This window comes from Carlito syrichta, unplaced genomic scaffold, assembly GCF_000164805.1.
Source record: "Carlito syrichta isolate Samal-C Ts95f unplaced genomic scaffold, Tarsius_syrichta-2.0.1 Scaffold304259, whole genome shotgun sequence".
NCBI classification, from domain to species: domain Eukaryota; kingdom Metazoa; phylum Chordata; class Mammalia; order Primates; family Tarsiidae; genus Carlito; species Carlito syrichta.
Window position 1 is genome coordinate 1,924 of NW_007248355.1, and position 23,434 is coordinate 25,357.

General features: G+C 38.7%; 1 long non-coding RNA gene across 1 annotated transcript in view; it reads left to right on the forward strand.

Annotated features, from left to right (window-relative positions):
- Positions 1-6,943: 6,943 nt before the first annotated feature.
- Positions 6,944-23,434, forward strand: part of LOC110595773 — an 89,020-nt gene continuing 72,529 nt past the window's right edge. Inside the window, exon 1 of the long non-coding RNA XR_002482051.1 lies at positions 6,944-7,106. This is a non-coding gene — a long non-coding RNA (uncharacterized LOC110595773). The remainder of the gene's footprint in view (positions 7,107-23,434) is intronic.

Consider the following 23,434-nt stretch of genomic DNA (forward strand, 5'->3'; position numbering starts at 1 on the left):
ATAGGTCCCCCAGGGAGAAGGGAACATGTACCCGAACCAGTCCCTCAGCACCTGCCACCTCCCAGAGAGGGGCCAGTAACTGGGCCCAGGACCTGGTAACTGGAGGGCTGGTCCACTTAGAGGGCAGCGTAGGATTGTAAGATGGTGGCGGGGTGAGAGTAGGGAATGAGGTGGGAGGAGGGCAAGATGGCGGTGATGACAGAAGAGGAGGGAACAGCTTGTGGGTGGCTGGGGCAGAGCCAGAAACAGAGGAGTCAGGTGTGACGTCAACAGGACTGGAGGAGGAAGGCGGTCCCTCCATGACAGGGACGGAAGTGGATGGGGGAGGGGAGCTGACCAAATCCCGAACGACTGGAGCTGAGGACAAAGGAATTAGAGATGGCGAGCTGGAAGGAAGAGTCGGATATAGGAGGGGCAAGAAGAGAAGTGAGGCAGGAGCAGACACCAGCGGGACCTGAGTGGAAGAAGTCTGGGCACAGGAGGTCAGATAAGGAGGAGGTTGGAAAAGAGCAGACAGTTGAGAAGAGGCGGACGGGAGGGGAGGAGAAGGAGGAGTAGGAGCCGGAGGGAGAAGGCCAAGGTCCTCTGGAGGATCTGCAAAGGAAGATTCCGATACAGGGAGAAGCTGATAGCCCCTATCAGGGGATTTGGCCAGGAGGACCTGGACCGAGGAACATCTTACGCAGAGGTCTGGGCAGGAGCGCAATGCCCAAAAGGCCTGGATATAGGGGACCTCGGACCATTTCCCAGTCTGGTGACAGTAATTACTGAGATCGGTGAGGAGGCCAAAATTGAAAGTTCCCTCAGGGGGCCAGCGAGACTGATTGTCCAGAGGATATTGGGGCCAGGCCTGGGAGAAAAGGAAGATTAGCTTCAGTTTATGAATATTCTCGGACAACCCCAGAGTAGCCAGATTAGATAGGAGACACTGCAAGGGGGTTTGAGCCTCAGTTTTAGAAGGCTGGTTTTCCATAGCTGCAACCTCCTTTCCCGGGTCCCTAAACAAGTGAGTTCAACGTCCCAGACCCACTCAGAATAGGGACAAGGAAGATCCGCTTCCTTTTATAGGGTTGGTGATCTGGAGATAGGGATGTCTCCACTACACCGGAGCCAAAGGCACCATGCCGGAGGGGTGAACCCAGATGCAGCTGTGATTTCGGACTGGGCACCCCGGAGGGTAGGAGGAGAAGTCAGGGAAAGCGAGGGACTCACCGTGTTGTCTGAGGTCCTGGAGCCAGGTCCTGTTCCCGAGAGAGGTCCCAGATCGGGAGAAGAGGGGGGAGCCCGCTGGGGCCCCGCACCTTCCTCCCGGGTTTCAGCACCAAATGTAAGGTAAATGAAACCAGACCAGGCGAAACGGCAACAAAGGAGCCAAGAAAAATTTTTTAGCGTAACCCCGGGTGAAGTTCACCCGGCCCACGTAGCTGTGGGCCGGAGAAGTCGCACCCAGCAAGATGGGCGATGGGTTTATAAAGGGCACACTGAGAAAACTGTGAGGGGATTGGGGAGAGCAATCACTGGTTGGGACAGCTGTCACATCTGCTGGCGATTGGCTGAACAGGGTTGCTAGAGTTGCTATAATAGGCACTGGTTGGCTTTGTGGCTGGAGTCTTAGTTCCGGTCACTCATTTTTTTTGCTGGCTCACTTTTGCCCATTGTTCTCCTGGTTTGGGTTGGAGCCACCTTGTTGAGGCAAGGCCCGCCCCGCCCTCCAGTACCTCCGACCTTACAGTCACCTGAATATAGATTGGTGTTTTTCCTTAAAAGCATGTTGCAAGTCTTGAAGGTGAAAACTTGAATAGTTGCCCTTATAGACATTTTAGACTGTAAATAGTACAGGCATCTGGAAAGTCCTTACTCTGCCCTCTTGTTGATACAGTTCAGTTCCTTCTGCTGTGTGTGAAGCAGCACTGCTTCTTTGGAGATCCACAATCATTGTTCAAGGGAGCCAGTGTCAGCACAGACATGTGGTGTGTAGCATCCAGACCTCAGGGAGTGAGAAGACCAAACATCATCACAGTGAAAGGACAAAAGAAGACAGGTGGAAATCTGGAAATGTTCTGGATGAGCGATTTAATACCTTGGCACCAGGTGCTGGAGTCATGCCTCTTCTGCCTGGTTTCTGGCATTGCAGGGTGGAGAGGGAAAGATAGAATGGCATTTTTTCCCCTTCTGTCAAAGGCTGGATAGATTTCAAAACTTCATTTTAGAGTAAGATAATCAATTACAATACAATTTGCTGTTATATGTGCGAACAACTGAGGAAACACTGCTTCCTGTGGTGCAAATGCAAACCAATGAGGTGTCCGCTTACCCAGCAAGCCTTTCCTCATCCAGTTTTATAGTAAGGCTTCATCAATAAGGGTGCCTGATCTCAAATCAGGTGAAGTGGGGTCCAAAGTGAGGCCCAAACTTTATCTGTACAATGACATTTGTATACCTAATCCTGAATTGTTCCCCACATCTTTAAAATAAAATAAAAAAGAAAGACTGCCCTGGAATTCTCAAGAGGAACGAGTTGTAACATAGTGGTGAACAGCCAGCGTACTTATTTATACCAGTGGGGACCAAAAAATCCCCAAAGGTATCTTTTGGCAGGTGGGCCATTTGTAGTATTCTCAGAATTTGTTCCTCTGGATCAAATGGTCAGCCAAAGTTTTTATCTGTAAGTTTTGAGGAGATTGCATCACAGTTTGCAGAAGAAATGTCCCAAGTTGTGGCAAACAGGTGACTGGCTCTTCCACCATGAAAATGCACCTGCCCACACAGCGTTAAGTGTTCAGGAGTTTTTGACCAAAAGACAATATGGCCCCTGTGCCCCATTCACCTAGTCTCACACTGAGCAATGGGTTTTTTTTGTTGTTGTTTCATTGGATAAACAAAGGTGTAAGAGAAGCATTTTGCTGATGTGGAAGAGTTGAAACCAAAAATGGCAGAAACACTGAAAGGAATCCAAATGAGTTCAAAAACTGTTCTGAGCACTGGAAAAAGCATCTCGAGAGGTGTTTCGCATCAGACGGAGAGTACTTTGGAGGTGACTGAAATTCAAACATGTAAGATTAAATACACGGTTTTTAAAAAATAAATTCCAGTTTTTAGGGGGTCCCCACTTGTACACAGCTTCAGCTTCTCCATGATAGCATTAGAGTTGCCATGCTTCCCCCATGATTTTGTTTCAGGGCAATAATAGTAATAAATACCAATTTCAGATTCAATTTTGCCACACATACAATTATTAATTACTTTTAAGCACAAAATAATTCATGAACCTGTCATACGAATTTTAAGGAATTCCAAGCTCTCTGTCCTTCTAGGTGTCCCAGTTACCACCTTCAGCAAAGATTCACATATGGCAAATATAAAGATTCCCAGGCAAGAATGATAGTTCACGCTGGCATCGAGCAATCATGACTGTCCAGAGTCCCAGCTAGATGCAGAACCACTTGGAGATTTGGCATCTGACAGCACCTCTGAGCACACAAAGGTCTTTTGGGTTTTTAGACCTTGTTTATAAAATGATAGGGCATGTCTTTAAAATATTTTAGCTAATCTGTATATCTCTAGTACTTTTAATTTCACTCATGGAAGTTCATTTGCAATATTCATCAAGTTAGTTCACACACCTTGTTTTCACCAGTGTGCACACACTTTGTCATTTAGTATACTAATGAGTACATCATCAGTTATGACTAATATGAACAAAAAAGTATATATGGTAGCCCCATCAAGAGTGTGGATTTTAATCCTATCAACTTGCTTCTAGTCTATGAATGTCTGATTGGTGACTGGAAACACCTGAGTCGTAGCTCACCCTAACCAGTACACCTTGAGTCACATCGTATTTTAAAGTAATTGGCAGACACTGTAACAACTGGTGCAACCATTTTACAACAGAAGACCCTTTTTGGTTGACAGTTGGTAAGCATCATTTAGAGTTTTGAAATGAATCACAAAACATTTTGGTTACTTTATTTTTTAAAATTTTACCTTATATTTTATTTTTTTCCATTTTTTGACCCACCTGAGCAACCTTACATTTTAGTTTAAATTCAGTATTCTTTCTTTCTAGATATTCTCCGTGACATTAAATATAACCCTCCATTTTGCAAGTCTACCTATAATGGAAATATCCTCTCCCTCTAATACTTTTGCGAGTTTTGTTCATACACAAGCCTGTACCTGTACCTTACTTAGTCATCTCAAAGCTTAGTAAAAATTGGGAAATCATTCCATTTGAATTTGGTAAGAAAAACTTCCTTTCTTATTTATCCTTCTATACTTCCAATACATTTTTAGAGATTAATAAAATAATTTATGAGAAGTCTGGTGGAACTATATTTCCTAAAACTGAAACAGTTTTGGAAAGTAAAATATGCCTTAATGGGCATTTAATTAATATTCGAACACAGAATAATTTACCCACTAGGGAGAAATGTGTTAATTGTCATCATGCTAAACTATAAGAGCTAAACTGTATGATTCGAGCAAGTCACAACCTCGCTGAAACCTCAGGTCCCTCATAAATAAAACGAAAGTGGTACCATTAATAGTAAGTACTTTACAAAGTTATTTTAAGGCTTAATAAGATAATCCATGTAAAACCCATGCAAAATGCCCAACACATAAGTTCTGAAAAATAGTTGTTATCATTAAGAAAAAAAATTTAGAGAGGAGTTTTGAGAAAGTGATCAAGAGTGTCCGGGTGATCCCAGAAAGCCCAAGTAAACATGACTGCACAGCTAGATCTCCCCACACAGACTGTCCTGCTGGAACGTGATGTGTGTGTATCTGAAAAACCACTCACACTGTGGAAGTACACACTAAAAATAGTGGGACTCGTGGGGGAAAAATATAAGATTTGTACAGAACATTCCAAATCCATGCAGTTTTGTCACTGTTATGGTTAGGTTTCTGGTAACAGCCCTGATGACAGTCCAAGCTCCATCCACTCTCCAGGAACGCCTGGGGCAGCATCATGGGCAGCTAACCTGTATTACCTGCCCACTAGAGGGAGGACGCCAGAGTTATTGAATGTGTGTGATTCCAGTACTTTCATCAAAATTCAAAATCTCATTTAAGATGCTGGGAGAAATGCTTTCACAACCTGTTCAACCGTCATCAGGACTTCAACAGAGAATTCACCTTCGAGAAGTCCAGTGCCCTTGACTCCTCGGCGCTGCCATGCTAGCTCCTGCTTGTGCTGAAAGAGCAGACATTGTACAGGGTTCTCAGCCCATTTCCACCTCCTCTCTTTGTACTTGCTGAAGCTCTCTCTTTGGTTAGAATGAAAGTTTGCCCTCATCAGTTTTAAATGTTGCCATGCTGAGAAAAAAATCATATGACCCAAGAGCATCACAAAATCCAAACTATATTAATATCATTGCTTTATTTTCCAGTGCAAAGGACCTCTTTTCTTTTACAGAAACATGCATTATAGCAGAATATGAGGAAAATCCCCCAAACTGGAATTTATTTATTAAAAATTGTGTATTTATTCTTATGTATTTAAACTTCAGTCACCTTCAAAGTACTGTCCATTTGAAACAGTATACCTATTGAGACACTTTTCCACATGGTTCAAGATAGCTTTGAGCAATTTTGATGCCTTCTAGTGCTTCTGCCATTTTTTATTTCACCTTTTTTGCACTGGCAAAACATTTCCCTTTGAGGACTTTTTTCAGCCAGGGAAACAAAGAAAAAAAAAGTGCTCAGGGTAAGATCCAGTAAACAGGGAGATGGGGTATAGGTGTCATGCCATTTTAGTCAAAAATTGCTGAATACTCAGCGTGATGTGGGCAGCTGTGCTTGTAAATCACCCATGATGAAATGGGCAAACACACTGAAAAACCTCAACAAAAAATTAACTGAGGTCGAATGCAACCCCTCACAAGAATGCTAGGTGGATGCTGATGGAGTCCTAGAACACTTACATACTACAAGGAGCCCGCCCTTCAAAAAATAATTCTGGGTTTTTTGCGGTTCCCTTATATACCATGTTTCATATGAAGGAATGAATATTCTGAACTCCACTAAAGCTTTTTGGATCTAACTCATTAATAAAGAATAAAGGGACACGAACCAAGTATGTTTCTACTGTTGCTTCTATTCACATGTATCAAATACTTTGAGGAATAGCTTAGTGGTTTAGGCACATTCAAGCTATGTTACTATTTTCTTAGATTTTTTCTTTTCTTTTCTATTCTTTTGAGTCAAAGTCTCACTCTGTCACCCAGGCTGGAGTGCAGTGGTATAATCACGGCTTACCACAGCCTCAACCTCCTGGGCTCAGGTGTTCCTCTCACCTCAGCTTCCCAAGTAGCTAGAACTACAGGTGCACCACCATACCTGGCTAAATCTTGTGATCTTTTGTAGAGATGAGGCCTTGCTATGTCACCCAGGCTGGTCTTGAACTCCTGGGCTCAAGCAGTCCTCCTTCCTCAGCCTCCCAAAGTGCTGGGATTACAGGCATGAGCCACCACATCCAGCCAGATTTTTTTTTTTTAAGTCTATGATATTCTCTCTGAGTTATTAACAGAAGTTCCCATTCCAGGTAATAATTACTGTTTAATATCAACTTCATTCATATCATTCCCACAGTATTTCTTTTCTCTTCCAAACACTACTTGGAGGCATCTTCAAGGCCTCCATGCAGTTCTAGCAACAAGAGATTAAATGGTACTAGTAATGCATTTGGAAAGACTGTTGTCTGGGATAGCCAAGGGCCATTGTGATCAATTTGCTCCCTGTGTACAATATATGTTGTGTTTTATGTTGGCAGTAAAGCACTCCACACCATCGGCAAATCTGCATAAAGGTTTGGGAGAATCGTTCTGCAGTATTTCAATTGTCATCTTATGTCAAAGCAGCAAGTTGATACTTCACTCACAAGTTTTGTGCATAATTTGTTGGATCATAATCTTATCTCATTTTATTTTAGCCACTTCAAGTAAAGATGATTCCATTATTCCGAGTCTTGACGTCACTGACATTGCACCAAGTAGAAAGAGGAGGCAGCGAATGATGAGAAACCTTGGGACAGAACCCAAGATGGCTTCTCAGGGTCCTAAGATGGCTTCTCAGAGGCAGCAGCTTCCAGGCAAGGAAATGTGAGTCCTTTCATCCCTTCCCAAATAGTGAGATGGTGTGTTTAAAACTCTAATGTGTAATCTTAAAAATTATATTTTCATTTCTGAATTTACTGAAAGGTATTTTTAAGAACAAAAATTATGATTTTAAAAGTTGTAAAATGTTTGAATCAATATATTTTCTCCCATATTTGGTTAATTCCTATTAATATTTAGGGCAGAAATGCTAAAAATGTAGGCAAAATTTTTTTTCTTGTAATTTTTATACATTAGTTGGAAATGGTATGTATGATTCTAAAAATACTAGGATCCAACTTGTATTCAGTAAAGTGTTTCAATCTAATTTACTGCTTAAAAAAGACTCAGAATTAGCCACTTGATTTGATTATGCCTGGTATTTTTTCTAGTGAAATATCTCTTCCTAATTATCTGTTTATTTCTATCAAATGTTGGCATTATACATTTTATTTTTATTGTTTTCACTATTTGATTCTGACTGCCTTCCACCAATCCACACTCCAATTAAGTTGTAAAGAGTAATTAGCATTTCATTTCAGCAAAACGAGCATTTATAAAAAATATTATCAGTTGAATCCAAAATGAATGTGCAAATCATCTGTGTGTTTAGATATGTGTACATATGCTCCAAGAGTTTATTTTTTTCTCTAAATGTTTTGTTAGTTTAGCAAATATTGAACGATGACCTTTCAGCAGATGGTGTGATAGTCCTGTGGTTTTCAGAGCATGGAATGAGGCCCCCAGCATTTCCTGAGGTACTTTGGGCCTACAGGTCTTCTCTCTTTGGTTCCATACCTGTGTGGTGGGACTTTCTTCATGTCCCACAGGTATGAGCATGTCACAGCTGATTGATGCAGAAGTTAGTGAAAAGCTTACTGTCTTCAGTCAAATCAGCCATCAAACGATTTGCAGTACAGAACAATGGCCCTCACAAGACTTTTTGTTTGAAAAATATGTTTCATAAAAATATGTTATTTGTGTTATCATCTCCTGAATTTGTGTTATTTTTAAATGAATTAATGAATATTCTTAAATTATATGAGGTTTAATTTTGAATAAGGCAGATAGAGTTCACATGAACCAAAATGTAGGCCCAAAACTCTTGAGACCTTCAGGAATTTTTTGAAGTGTAAAGGTGTCCTGAGATCAGACATCACTCACCTTCTGATATAGACAAGAAGGACAGGAAGGCTGAGGCCAGTCCACACCCTCAGCAAACCACTGCCCAGCAGGAACATGTTTTAGTTTATAGCATAAAAATAAGTGTTGTACAGTTAACAGTGGATGTTTATCATAGGAGCTTCATTCTCTCCACATTCGGTGTAATCTCCTTGTCTGAAAATGCCATCTCTGTACTATGCTACATCCTTAATGTCTTTAGACAACACGTGAAAACCCACCATGCACTAAACTCCTACTGGCTTGAGTTTACTATTGGAATTTGTTCATTATCTCATGACCCCTTGTTCGAGGTCACAGTTCAAGGCAAAGTATGAGCTCTTGTCAGTAATGAACCAAAAAAAAAGATTTCCAGTTGACAAACATTGGAATAGCTAAGCTATCCCTATGGATTAAAATGGGAAAGAATATAATTACAAGCAATCTAAAATATTCAGAACACTCTGTGCTCCATCCAGTTGGTCAATGAACAAGTGAGGAATGAGGATCGGTGTGTGCTGGCATGATATTGATCCTGTGGAGAGTTAGGAGTGTGGAAAGTAGAGATGCCCATGTACCCAGGGAACATGTGGTCTGATTGTTTTGTTTGATGGAGATTTCTGGATGTGGCTTCGTGTTGGAGAGCTGCATCTTGGTGATTTCCCTCTGAGTGTGAACTGGGGGTGAGATTTTGGGGTGCTGACATTTCATGAGTGTAAACTGTGAATGAGGTTAGGAGTGGTGACATTTCACAAGTGTGAACTGAGGCATGCTAAACCAAATTTCTTCTAAGTTTGGGGATGCCGATGTTTCCCAACTGTGAACTGGGGGTGAGGTCTGGGGGTGCTGATGATTCCTGAGTGTGAACTGGGAGTGAGGTTTGGGGGTTCTGACATTTCTGAGTTCACTGCATTACTGAGCAGGTTTCCAGTAGGCATGGTGCAGGGCTGAAGGAGTCTAGCTCTAAGCCAGGACTAAATAATTATTATTCAGCTTTTAAATAAAGGCAGTATGTTTGCTTCCACATGTATACATACAATTAACATTATGTTCCTTTTTCTTGTTTAGATGATTATGTCAATGTTTATTTTGTATGCTTTCACTCTTTTAATAGTTGACGTAAACCTTACCGACTTTGTGTGCTAATAGTATCATTGTAGAACCATAAAGCAAGACTGCTCCTAAGTAGAAATGAAAAACACGTGTTCGATGTCAGGATGAGTGTAAAGATTAGAAGAAATTTGGTTTAGCATGCATCAGTCAGTTACTAAGTGGCTGATACCGTGCTTTATAATTCCTCCTCCTTTGCCCAGGTAAAACAAAATGTTAAATTACACACTTTGTTGTTATTTTTAAAATTTAGGATTTTCTTTCCATTTTGAATACAGGAGACTGAAATTTTATGGCTCTTAACAATGTTAAATACTAGTTCATTTCCCCAGTTCTTCTTATCAAAAAAGTAGAAGCTTCTATAAAACAAGCAAAAATAGACCTTTAACTCTAAAAAAAAACCTTAGAATAAGATATTCTCAAGTACTGCTTATCTCTTATTTCATATTTTAAAATTAAAACTACTACCTATTTTGCTGCCTTCAAAGCACATTTTTTCCTCTGATAGCTTGTCATCAATAACATACACATCACTTAGGGCAACACTCTAGCTGTAGTCTTCCAGGCAGACACACATGTGAGTGCTTTGCAATTGTGGGAAAGACACCAGCCCCTGCCTCCAGACTCCACAGTTCCTGGTGTCCTTCTTTGGCAGATTCTGTAACCTCAGGCCCCTCCAACAGTCCCACTGGAAATCTCACATGTGCTTCTTCTGTTTGGTATGTCTAGCTCTACATCTTAAGAACAAACAGAAGTGAGGGAAGGAGTGACCATAGGTACAATGATTTAACTTAGCTTTTCTGCCTCCAGGACTTTCCATAGAGGATTACATTAGATCTGTAAAATCTCTCCTGACATTTATAATTCCATTATACCTTTATAAACCACTTTCAAAATATGAATGTGATTTAGTAATACGTTACTTACACATTTATTAGCTATTATCAATTTAAATTCGTGAAGCAATTAGAATATAAAATATCTAGCCAAGAGAAAACTATCTTTTAAATTTAAGTATTTATAGGTATTTTAAAATATAAAATCCTTAGTACTTTTTAAATATCATAGATTATTTTATATTCTTTTAAAAAACTAGTTATTTTAATTCTTAAAAATACTTCTCTATAAAATAAAATCATAGTAATTTTTAAATTTAGTCAAGCACTTATTGTGTTCCTATGTCAATATTATAGTGACAAGGTATAGGAGTAGAGAAAGATACAGAAATAATATTATGATACGTGCTTTATATATTATTTAATTCTCATTTCAATCTCACATAAACTCTACACTTTCTACAGATGAAAAGCAACCAAGTCTCAGAAAGATAGAGTTATTTTTCCAGAGCAGCATAGCCAATGTTTTATTTGAGAGTTGGTGCCTCCACGATGCCTGGGTCTGTCTCATGTCTCCATCTGACCCCCTTAGCTCCTCTTGGTGCTTCCGGGATAACCCAGGTCTGTCCTGTTTCTCTCTCTGACCCTCCGCTCCTCCTAGTGCTTCCAGGATGCCCCATGTCTGTTCCATGTCTCTTTCCTGCCCTCTTAGTGCCTCCTGGTGTTTCCAGGATCCCCAGATCTGTCTTGTGTCTCTATCCAACCCTCTTAGCTCCTCCTGGAGCTTCCAGGATGTCCCAGGTTTCCTATGTCTCCATCCTACCATACCTCCAGACCAGACTCCACAATCGGGCTTATAAAGTAAAATTTATTTCTTAAAAGAAAAGAATTATTCTCTACCCATATAAGAAAAAGCTATTAACAAAATCAGTAAGTGAAAAATGCATTTATAATAGTCATAGCTTTTATCATCAAATATTCCAATATGTGTTTTGGAAGTCCTAAAACAATGCCACTTCTAAATGTCTTAAAAATATTTTGTGACTCTAGATAGATGTAATTTTTAAATCTCTAAGTTTACTTTAAAAATAATGATACCATATTAACTGGAAACTATTTACTATGGAGATATTGACCATTTACTATGGAGATATTTGACTGTTAGATAATGTCAAAAACTTATTGTACACAGAACTTAAGTACCTTATCAAAGGTCACAGAGCTAGTGACTGATCTTTACTTAAACAATTATTTGGTTGGATTAATGGATGACATACTCTCCAGTGTTCATAAAAGAGAAAAAGAGGTTGTCTTTACATGGATGAGTTATTTCAACTTGCCAGATTTAGTCTGAAACCAGTTTAATTATTACTATTGTGTTATTATCATTATCTTACAAATTAAACTATTGGTTCAGCATTAACTAGTTACTACTATTTATGAAACTGAGTACATGTTGTCTTTCCTCAGTCTACTGTACTAAAGAAAGTATCGCCTGCTAATAGTACATGAACTATTTGAATAGCTATCTCCTTAAGTATATTTTCTGAGTACATGCATTAGAAATAACTTTTTGATGACCATTTTCAAGTTTCTGACATTCAAACACTTTAAGTAAAGAATTTGTATGCATGTGAACAAAGATATTCTGTCACATTCATGTTCCTTGTCTTCTTTTAGCCGTGTTTAACTAAAAACATGAACTGAGAATGAATGGATTACACAATTTTGTTTACTTCTCTTAGTGAGGAAGACAGCCATGCACAGAAAATTTTGATTTTGTGGTTCACATCACCACAGCATATTAACCTTTCTATCTCATTATATTCATCTGGGATGCCTGACTTCATTTATTATGTTCGTTCATTCGTTTGTTCTTTCTTTTTTTTTTTCTGAGCCAGGATCTTACTTTGTCACCCAGGCTGGAGTGTAGCAGCATTATCATGGCTCACCACAGCAAGTGGCTGGGACTACAGGTGTGTGCTACCACATCAGCCTGATTTTTTGTAGAGATGGGGTCTTCGCCTATGCTGATCTTAAACTCATGGGCTTAATCCTCCAGCCTTGGCTTCCCCAAGTGCAGGGATTACAGGTGTGAGTCACTGGGCCTGGCCTTTCAATTCTAAGTTTCGGCAGGCTTTCAAACACATCTCTCAGGCCCTCACAATGTTCTTACCTGGGTTCCTCCCACTATGGCCTCTCAGTTACCTCTGCTCCCTTAGTAGGTCCATCATGTAGTGTCACACTGACTACCGAGATGCACAGCAAACACTGTTGAGAACTAGAGTCCTGGCCATGGCCTCCTTCCCACTGCTAAGCAAACTAGACTCACACCCTGATCTCGTTTGGTTTTGTCCATATGAGAGAAGGCAAGCATGAGTCATGGTGTCACATAGACATGGCAGTCTTCAGCTTCTGAAGGAGCTCAGGATTCAGGGAAACATGGCAAAGAGGATATGGCTTGATGAAGCTCCACTGGGCGATAATTGCAAAGGTGAAGAGGAGTGTGGTAGAGGTGTAAGGAGAGCACGGTGTGTGGGCAGAAGAGCAGCCTGGAAGCCCTGCCAGGCAGACATGTTCATGTGATGGGAGCGGAGGCAGCCAGGAGGAGAAGCAGGAGATGGCAAGTTGTGTGGCTGTGTTCAGAACTCAGTTTTCCTCATGGGTATGACAGCAACCCCGTTCCTCTCACCTCAAGAGGACTTTTTTATGTATTTCCTACTTTTTGATGTTTCTTTTTAACACTTGTTAAGAGCTATCAAATGGCCAAATTGACTACAAAATGATGGTGTTTGGCTCAGTATTGCATCTTTTTAGATCTAATGTCCTAAAATTATCTAATACAATTGTACTTAGTTCCTTTTTCTTTTCTTTTTTACTGTATTTTTAAACTGCTTAGTGTTATCCAATGTTGGATTCCTAATAATAAAACTTTCCTTTTGAAACACAGGAAAATTGAAAACATACTGAAACTTATGTAGCAAGCTCACAGGGATTAAATTGACCTGTGTTAGCAGTACTGAGGTGCAGAACTGCACTGCCATTTTGCCTGTTTGGAGTAAATATGAATGCTTTTGAGGGGAATATTTTTAGATCTTTGATGATTTCCCGCTTTTACCAAGACTCTGAAATCCTTGAATCTAGTATATATTGATAAATATTCATTTAGAAAATTAGTGTGACTGATCCACACAGTATGATTACACTTGGGGAGTACTCATCCATTCTGTCAACAAGCATCAACACTAGGAGTTATTATTCAACATAACCATATGCTGCACATTCCTTGCTGCTTACTATCTTGTGTCACTTGAAGTTGGGATTTGTAGAGCTGTTTGGTATATCTTTTTAATTCTATATATTAAAATGAACCAGCTAACAAAGACTGCAGACATTGTGAAATTACTTTCATATTTATATACTGTGCCTTAATACTATCATCAGGTGACATCCAGGGTATAAACAAGAACATTGTAAAATTACTTTCTATAAATGTGTATAAATAAAATAGCACTATATTGGCTTTAGTAGGCACCCAGCTTAACATTTTAGTAAAGTCACGATTTATTTGCAACATGATCACCAAGGAAGAATTTTTCATTTAAATATCTTCAAATTCAGGACCCTTATTATTTCTTCTAACACCCTACAACAGCTAATGCACTAATACCCCTTATTTGCTTTCTGTGGTTTCAGCTACCCACAATCAACTGCAGCCTGAAATTATTAAATGGAAAATTCTAGAAACAAACAATTCATAAGTTTTAAATTGTACATTTTTATGAGTAGCATGATAAAATTTCACACTACCCCTCTCCATCCTGCCTGGGATGTGAATCCTGCCTTTGTCTAGTCTACTCACCCTGAAGGCACTACCCACCTGTTAGTAGTCACTTAAGAGCCATCTCGGTTATCAGATTGAAGAAAACATAGTGTTCAATAGATAGTGTTCATAGGTTCAAAACATAGTTGTCGTAAGTTCATAGACCTTGTTAATATAGAGGGTTCTATACTATTTATAGTTTCAGGCACCCACTGGGGGTCTTGGAATATATAAAGCATGGGAAATGGGGGGACTGCTATACAAATAGGCCCAACTCTGTTCATACCAGTAAGTAGAAGCCTATTAATAGCATTCTATAAGTATGCCCTAAAGTCACTTGCGGCCAGGCAGGCTAGTTGGATTAGTCTAGCAAACTTACTAATTAATCTGTTCATTATTATATAGCTTAAGCGAGTCAATTTTCCAGACGTACTGACTTTAGAAGTCAGGTAATAAAATTAACCAACCAACAAAATTAACCAACCAACAAAATACTCAAATTAAGTGATATAATTAATGCCTGATACTTGACATTTCTTCAACTTTTTTTACCCTATTTCTCCCCACTTAGAAATTCTGCTTTCCTTCTTCCAGGTGTTCTGTTTCTCATTTCTGTAGATTTTTCTCTCTCAAATGCAAACTAATTTTAAGAGCTTGGGATTATTAGCATCTGAACAAGGGCTTGGTTAGCTCTTCACAGACACTTAAAAATGAAAACCTTGTCTCAGGATCAGGGTTTGAGACTCCAAGAGAGGTGACCAAGAGGAGAGCTAATTCCAAGTTGTAGTCAAATCAGGATGACTCTGGGACCAAGACAGGAAGTCAAACACAGGAATGCACCATATACACGCAGTCATCCAAACTGGAGTGTGAGGAAGAGATAAGTAGATTGGCAGGAATGAAGCATCTTCAGTTTTGAGATCTGGGTAGCTGGAGCAAGAGAAGTCAAGATGTTTACTGAAATTAGGTGTCAACGAGTTTAGAGCTTATTCTTTATCGTTGCCTTCGCAGACTTCATCCTGTGGAGCTAACTAAAGGGCAGGAACCCTAGAAAGGGTACCCCATTCAAATGTTTAGAAATTGCTACATACCGGAGTTCCCACGGTCCCGTGGGCACCTACCCCCAAACTCAGAAATTTACATCTTAAATATTCTGAGGAACTCCACAGTGAATAATTCATTTGACCTTGTTTAATTTTTCACATATACATAAGCATAGCACCCTTGTGCAATCTGCTTCTGCCCACAAAAAAAGATAGTCCAAGGGCTGGTGTTCTGCAGGGTACTAGTTTGGGATATGGACTCTCAAAATTCTTGAATATCAATGATATTTAAGATACAAGAATATTTCAACCCTAATTATAGAGTGTTAGGCATTTTAAATGGATTACAAGAAAAACACTTGAGCTGTCTATGGGGCCTCCCCTTGCCCTCCCAGTCCCACTACTTAGGAAGCTTTCGCTTGTCCACAACACTAAGGCCTGCTGAGAGTGGCATGATCAGTTTCTAAGGTAATTTCTGTGGCAGAATACACCAGAATACCCCCCAAAGGAGTAGTTCAGCATCACCTCAGCTGCAGTATAAAACCATTAAAGTAGTGTGGGCCAAAAGTACCAGTAAATACTTGTGTTGTCTTTAGATACTTTTATATGGTCTTTGTTTCTGCAGGCTACCAAGTAATAATTTATGGATTCATACATTTCATACAGAGGTCACAAACATAATTTAGTATCCTTATCCTGCATGATGAATGTCTTCTGAAAACACAGAGCTCCAGCACATTGTCCAAAACAACCTTAAAATATTAAATCAGGGGTCCCCAACCCCCAAACATGGACCAGTACTGGTCTGTGGCCTGTTAGGAGCCAGGCCACTCAGCAGGAGGAGAACAGCTGGAGAGTGAGCAAAGCTTCTGTATTTACAGCCTCTCCCCATTACTTGCATTACTGCCTGAGCGGCTTTCTGTCAGAACAGTGGCAGCATTCGATTTTCATAGGAGCATAAACCCTGTTGTGAACTGTGCATGTGAGGGATCTAGGTTGTGCACTCCTTATGAAAATCTAATGTCTGATGATCTGAGGTAGAGCTGGGGCGGTAATGCTAGAGTTGGGGAGCATCTACAAATACAGATCCACACTAGCAGTGAAGTTTGACTGCACAGAGACCATAATAAATCAATTGCTTGCAGATTCATATTAAAAGCCTATCAGTGAATGGTAAGTAAGTTGATGTACTTAATTGTACAGCTGCATATAGTGGCAGGCTTTAAGTCAGAGTCAGACACTTAGTCTGTGCTGGTCCACCCATTATTTTTGTTTCTAGTGAGTTGTATAATTATATAATTACATATTACAATGTAGTAATAATAGAAACAAAGTGCACAATGAATGTTATACGCTTGAATCATCCTGAAACCATTCCTCTACCCTGGTCCATGGAAAAATTGTCTTCCGCAAATCTGGTCCCGATACCAAAAAGGTTGAGGCACTACGTTAAAAGATATCACAGATGGTAGTTGCTCCTTGAACTGTGAAGAAGTGCAGAAGTTTTGGCTGTGTGCTCTGAATCAGCCTTTAAGTGCTCCCATGAGGTAATTGTGTAGTTGCTGTATTTCAGGAGAGGAGCTGATGGATGGCAAAGCGACGCACGATCTTTTCCAAGTCCTTGTGTCTGCAAGAATGGGAAAGGATGCAGCACCTGTCAGCCCTCCATTGAGGGGAGCAGGAATTGCACTGCTGCCACTGATACAGTTTGTATAAGGTGTGGTCTTTCTGAACCTGGAAAAGCTCAATTCTTAGGTTGTGTAGTAGAGGCTTTCAGCATCATCCTTAAAGAAGTTGCACAATCCAGACACTTTGTATAGAGGCATAATAACCAACTGCAGGTTTCACTGGCTACTGAGCCAGTTACATGTCTACTGCGACTTTTCAAGATCCTTAAGAGCTCACTTCCCCACAGTCAGGTAAACTTTAAAATAAAAAGTTCACGTTTAATAAGATTCTTCTTTTAGTAGTTTTGAAGAAAGTTACCTGTTTGCCTTCTTATATTATCCTATGTTTCTATTAACAATGTTAAAATTTTTAAAGTATTCATTTATTTCTTAATAAAATAAATTTCATTTTATTTGTTTCATCATTGAAAAAGTAGTATGGACTCATTCCAGAAAAATCAGAAAGCACACAGAAACAAAAGGATGAGCATGTGGAAAACTCGTGACCCCACTTACCTGGTGAGGACCACCCTGTGACCACACACTCAGTCTCCTGGGGATCTCTCCCGCTTCCACACTGTATTCACAGAACTCGACTCACATCGTTTATGAGGTAGCCTGCTGTTTTTAAACTTAGATGTACTGGGATGCCAAAAAAAAATGTATACATAGTTTAAGAGATGTTATCTATGTATTACTTTTAATTTGCCATAATCAGAAGTGTCTGGATATTAATGGTAGCCACTTTGAACACCTCTTGTAATTGCAGAAGTCAAACATGTCTCGTATTCATCTTTTGTTATTGGTATATATTGAGTATTAATACTGAATATATGTTATAAACATTTTCACTGTAGTAGGTTGCTTCAGCATCTTGTGAGATTTATATTATCTCATTATGTAAATGTTCCATATTTTCATTAGCCAGTCTCCTGTTGGGCATTTGGGCTTTATCCACATTTGTGTTATCACAAAGAGCTTTGTACATATTTACACATACATTTGCACATACAATTGATTATTTCCTTAGAATACATTGCCAAAAGTGGAATTACTAGGTCACAGGGCATGTTTGTTATGTGCTGCTGGAACTTCTCCAGAAAGCTCTAACAATGTATATTCCCACAAGCAGAGCTTGCCTTTTGTTCTTTGTTTCCCAATTCATTTTGGTCATGCCAGACCATTTTAGTTGTTTCATCGATGACTAGTATCTCCTTATTTTATTTTAAACATATAACCATTATGAAAGTCTTCTGTTAATTAAAATATATTAATGGTTATTATCTTTAATCTTTTGCTTATTACCTGTTTCTTACCTTAGCTGATTTTCAGTGGAGGTCTTTGTCTCCTATTGCTTTATAAGAACTCCATATATCTTAAATATTTTTCTCCCAGTTATCATTTGCCTTTTAATTTTTGCTAATGACAATTTGTATTTGCATAAATTATTAGTTAGTTAAATCTATTCATCAATATTAATGATCATTTTTGACATTTATTGGAATATTTAGGATGTCCTAGACCTTGTGCTCAGCCCTTTACGTGCACGATCTCTTTAGCTCTACCCATTACATAGCTTGGGAAGCTTAAATTTAGAGAGAGTAGATAACTTGCACAAAGATATGCATCCTATCTGTGATTTTGAATCTAGGATCTCCTTATTCCAAAGAGTATACTTTTAAGCTACCTTATTTTACTGCTCTGATAACACTAAAATACTTATTTGATTAGTGTATGCCAGGTACAGTGTTAAATACTTGAAGTCCAGTCCATTAATTCATAATTCTCACTATAATCCTGAGAATTAGGACTCTGTTTGTATCCATACTTATAAATAGCTGAATAAAGGTGACTTTCAGTGAGGCTCAAATGCTTGCTCAAAATTACTAAAATTAAAATTGGTAGAGACAGAACTGAGAGCTTTGCAAGTATAGGGATTGGGTTAATAATGCCTCGGGCCTGCCTTTCTAGACGGATGAGGGTCTGTGTATGAAGGCGCTAAGTAGGACGCTCTAAGAATATGATGTCCTGTTTTTGTTTTGTTTTGTTTTGTTTTTAGCACTATATTCCCCATACTTTTATTTTTTTCTTGTAAATATTTTCCTGGGAAGGAAGCTTAAGCTGTGTTTATAGAATTTTCAAACCTGGAGTATTTCCTTTCTTTGTAATTTTTATGGAAATGAGATTGCCCGTACCCTTTTTGTGCTAACTCAGCAAATTTTCTCTCCTTCCATTTAGCAATCAACATGGCATAGCATTGGAAGAAAATCATATCTTTGGAAAACTATGTATTAAAAGTAGTCGATTAATTTGAGATATATATAATATGGAGAGAGAGAGATGAAATTGCTTGTGCCAGTTTAAAATGTGGTAGTGGTCGTCCTGTTTTTTCAAAAAGAACCTATTTTCATGTTTATATCTTGATTCTTAAGAAATTGCTAATAATTGATTGCTTTTTTTTCTAGTTTCAATCTCAAGATATTTGAAAATTGTGTGTGTTTAATTTGTATGAAGGATATAATCGTCAAACTGAAATAGCTAATTCTTACAGATTTTTGGTACTGAACTTTAAACTTTTTCAGTCTCAAACTGGGTCCATAAAGTGAGTGTGCATTGCTATACATTTACTTTGGTCATCATGAGCAAACCTCATTTCTTACACAACTTTAATTTTATCATAATGTTTATCTTAGTTGCAAAAGTAAACACACTGGTGGTTTGAAGGCAAGATAGGGTTTTATGGGCTTTGCCCTGTGTTTACCTAACTGTTCAGCCTGGGCTCTTGCTCTCCTTGTGCCTGTTTTGATTAATGGCCCATTGGCCTGGTTCCAGAGTAGACTGGTTATGGGCTGTACACTTCAAAGATGATTTATTAATTGTGTTTGCGACTCAAAATAATTACATAAAGATTGATTATATGCATTATTATGGGTTTGCCAATAAAATCAGCAGTTACATTTTTAAGATAAAGTTTGCCTGAGTATCTTTTTTTAAGTATACAGAAAGTCCAGAATATTAATATATTTTTAATGTATTCAGTATTAACCACAGCCTTTTATGGCCTTTAAGAGGATGATTATTAAATGTGTTGTGGGCTTGGTCTTGTAAGTGCATGTATTTTTAATTTCTACTTTAACATAACTTCAAGATAATACGTTGCATTGGTGCTTATATGAGTGCTTTAAAAAGTATTTCCATGTTTATATCTCACCCTGGGGACAATCCTTACTACAATTCCCCCAAGCTGTTACACACATTTAAATTTCAAATTACTGACAGACTTAAATTTCCATTTTTGTAAAAAAAAAAAAAGTTAATAGGAGGCTGTTACAGGCTTTGTGAATTTTAGGTAAAGGTTGTTTATCACATATTTATCTCTGGAAAGATTTTGATTTCTCTAAATTTAGCTTGATAATAGTTATTGTTTCAGATATTTTAAGCATCCTGCCAACATAGTCTAATGTGTACATATTCATTATACCTGTTCAGTGGGTTATTAATCAAAAGAAATGACTCTGCTCATAATTTATAGTTCAATATTACAATAAAATAGGCACTTTTTAAAATTTGGTATGCTATCTTGAAAATGTACCTTGTAACAGTCAAATTCTATAACTTAAATCATCTACTATTATATATAACAATGTAAAATAGGTATTTGGTCTGCATTAAGGCATCATTAAATAAAATAAAATGTTTTGTCGCACTAGAACTGAGGGTAGTTTCATGAAAGCATAAGCAAGTTGTCCCAAAGTAAGAAGATATCATCCCCAAAAGTGATTGAGATGATGGCAAATGGAACAGAGAAATCAGACGTGAAAAGGAAAAACAATAAACCTAATAAATTAAAACTGTCTAGCAATCTATTGCTAGTAGTCAAGGATTTTTGTTTGTTTTTGATAAATCATTACTAAAAGACAAAGAGCACAGACACACTTTATGTAAACATCGTTATTAGGAAATATTTTTAATAAAATTTTAGAACATAATATTTTGTTTAATTGAAATTCTTTTGCAATAATTTTGTTTCTAAGCAATTTCTAAAAATTCTCATTTTTCTAGATCAAATTTGTATATGTTGCTTTTTAAAGTGTTATTTTTGTAATAAGTGAAAATAAATGATCAGCATACTGAATAAAGCAGTGTTATCCTTATCAACATGATTGAGTGCATATTCCTGTGGACGTTACTTCTAGAAAAACAGAATGGGAGGTCAGGACAGTGCCACATGCTTTGTCTTCAGCAGTCTTAATACATGAAATAAAACAATGAAGGAAGATATGTCAATAGCACACATATATTTTTTCCCTTTTGACCACATTTTTTCCTGACAAAGTATCTTCAATATGTATATGGCTAACTGCAACATATCTAAAATGTGCCAAATCCTATAGTAGGAACAAGAATTAAGGACTTTCAGAGGAGTAAAAGTTGATATCCTTTAGGGAGCTCTGGAAGGAGATGTGATCAGATCAAAGATGGATAGCAGGAGGTGTTTTTTGGGTTTGTCTTTCAAGACTGTTTCTAGAGGCATAAACAGAAGAAAGAGAACACAGAGGTAGGAACAAACCCTGTCCACGAGTCCCCTTGTTTCATTTAGTAACAGAACTCACTTCCACCACTGCTGCTCACATGTTTGGATAGGCCACATGCTGCCAACCCAGGCTCCACCGCTAGCCTCCCTGCACTGAGTGTATGACAGTGTCATTGCCAGTGGGATGTGAGCAGGCAGGGCAAGTTCAGGGTGGGATACTTGCCCATAAAAAGGTGGGACATACACTTCCATGTCTCCCTGTCTTCTCAGCCCGTCTCACCCCGTATGAGGAAAGCATCCTAGAAGATGACTGAGCAGCAGGATGGGCCAGCCCAGTCCCTACAGTCTCATGGGCCCAGGCAGCAGAGCCCTGTGGAGCACGCAGCTCCCTTGGGACTGTTGTTTGAGGGGAAACGAACATCTAGTTGTACTGAGGCCATGAGGTTTAATGTTCTTTTTGTTAGAGAAACTTGGGCTATTCTCACACTAGAAAGAAGGGCAACAGATTGCATAAGTAATTGCAAGTAGGAAGAGTGTCAGAGACTGGGGACCGATGCCCTATCACATGACACATGGAAATATGAATAAAGCTGGCAAAGGAAGCGGAGCTTAGGTCACAGAGAGACTGAACTGCTCAGCTTATTTAGGTGAACTCTTTCATGAATGCTACAAGGAGCTTTTACAAGGTTTTGAGCCAAAGAATGATATAATGAACAGTGCTTTTAAAAAAAAAACTTCCCTGGAAACCATATATTGGATGAAGGGAAAGTTTACAGAATGTCAGTGAAGATAGGATATTCTAGTAATCCAGGAAGAGTCATCTGAAAAATTGTGATTGTAAATGGGAGTGTGATTAGGAAGGAACAGGAAGGAAGAATTGAGAAACCCTGAAGGTTCTATCCTCTTATTTCCAAAGACCTGGAAAGCCTCACCAGTTATTGAAAGCTGTTTAGTAAACATGGTCTTTAGTGAAGTAAGTCATCTGTCTTCCTGTAGAATCAGCCTACCACAAAAGCTAGATAAACAAAACTCGGTGGTCGTGGGTACTGACTTCTCAGAAGCCTGGAAAGTTTCCTCTTCCACACTGGTGTCTTTATGGCCCCAAGTATTTGGATTGTGATACATTCATGTTATATTATCTTGCTTCATTTTATTTATTTCATTTTAAATTTAATTTAGTATGTAAGTAAGTATGTTAATCAGCAGGCCATCTCCAAATTGTTTATTAAGAAGGGTGACCACTCTGGAAGGTATACAGTAGCCTCTGGAAACCGTCCTTGATTTAGAGGTTCTTGTTCACTGCAACCACAGGAAATATCCCTCTAGACATGTGTTTTCATTGTAACCTGAAGTCATGGAGTTTCTTTTACTTGAGGATATATGATATTCTGCTTATGGAATACAGAGAAAATTTACTTTTTCACTGTCACAATCTGCTATGAATATAGTGCTGATTTTAGAGAGTGTTTTCTCTAGGGCCAGCCTGACTTTCTAGAAATTTCCAGACTATAGAGGATAAGATATAAATTGTATTTACAAATGAATTTGGCAGACTAATGAAGTAATAAAACCAAACAGACCTGTATATCCCTGTTTCAAGGAGACTATGTGAATAATTTTCCATTTATTGAGGTTTATTTTGGGTTAAGCAGTAAATGACACCAACCAAAACAAATTGTTGATGAGCAGGTTCTCATCTGCCGGGTGGGCATGCAAGGCAGAGGAAAATCGCAGTATTCTCATTGAATAGTAAGAAAGTCTTGGAGGTTCAACTTATACCTTTGGGGTCTTGTATATATGCAGTTAGGGACATATACCAGTAATATACAGAGGAGGAGAACAGACTCATCGTATGAATGAAGATACAGTGTGACATGTTTCCATTAGACAGTGGTTATAGGTCTCCTCCTTAATGTAGTGATGAAGGACCTACTATGTCCCAAGCACTGGGTCAGTGCTGGAGCCAGAGCACCAAACAAGACAGACCAAGTCCTTTCCTTCAAGGAGGATGTGATGTAGTTTCAGAAACAGACCAATAAATGATTACAGTGCAGTGTGATAATGAGACCGCATGTATAATAGATTCCAATATGTTGGGAATGCCTAATTAAATTGAATGCTAGAGGTAGACACAAAGACAAAAATGATTACCTTTTTTTT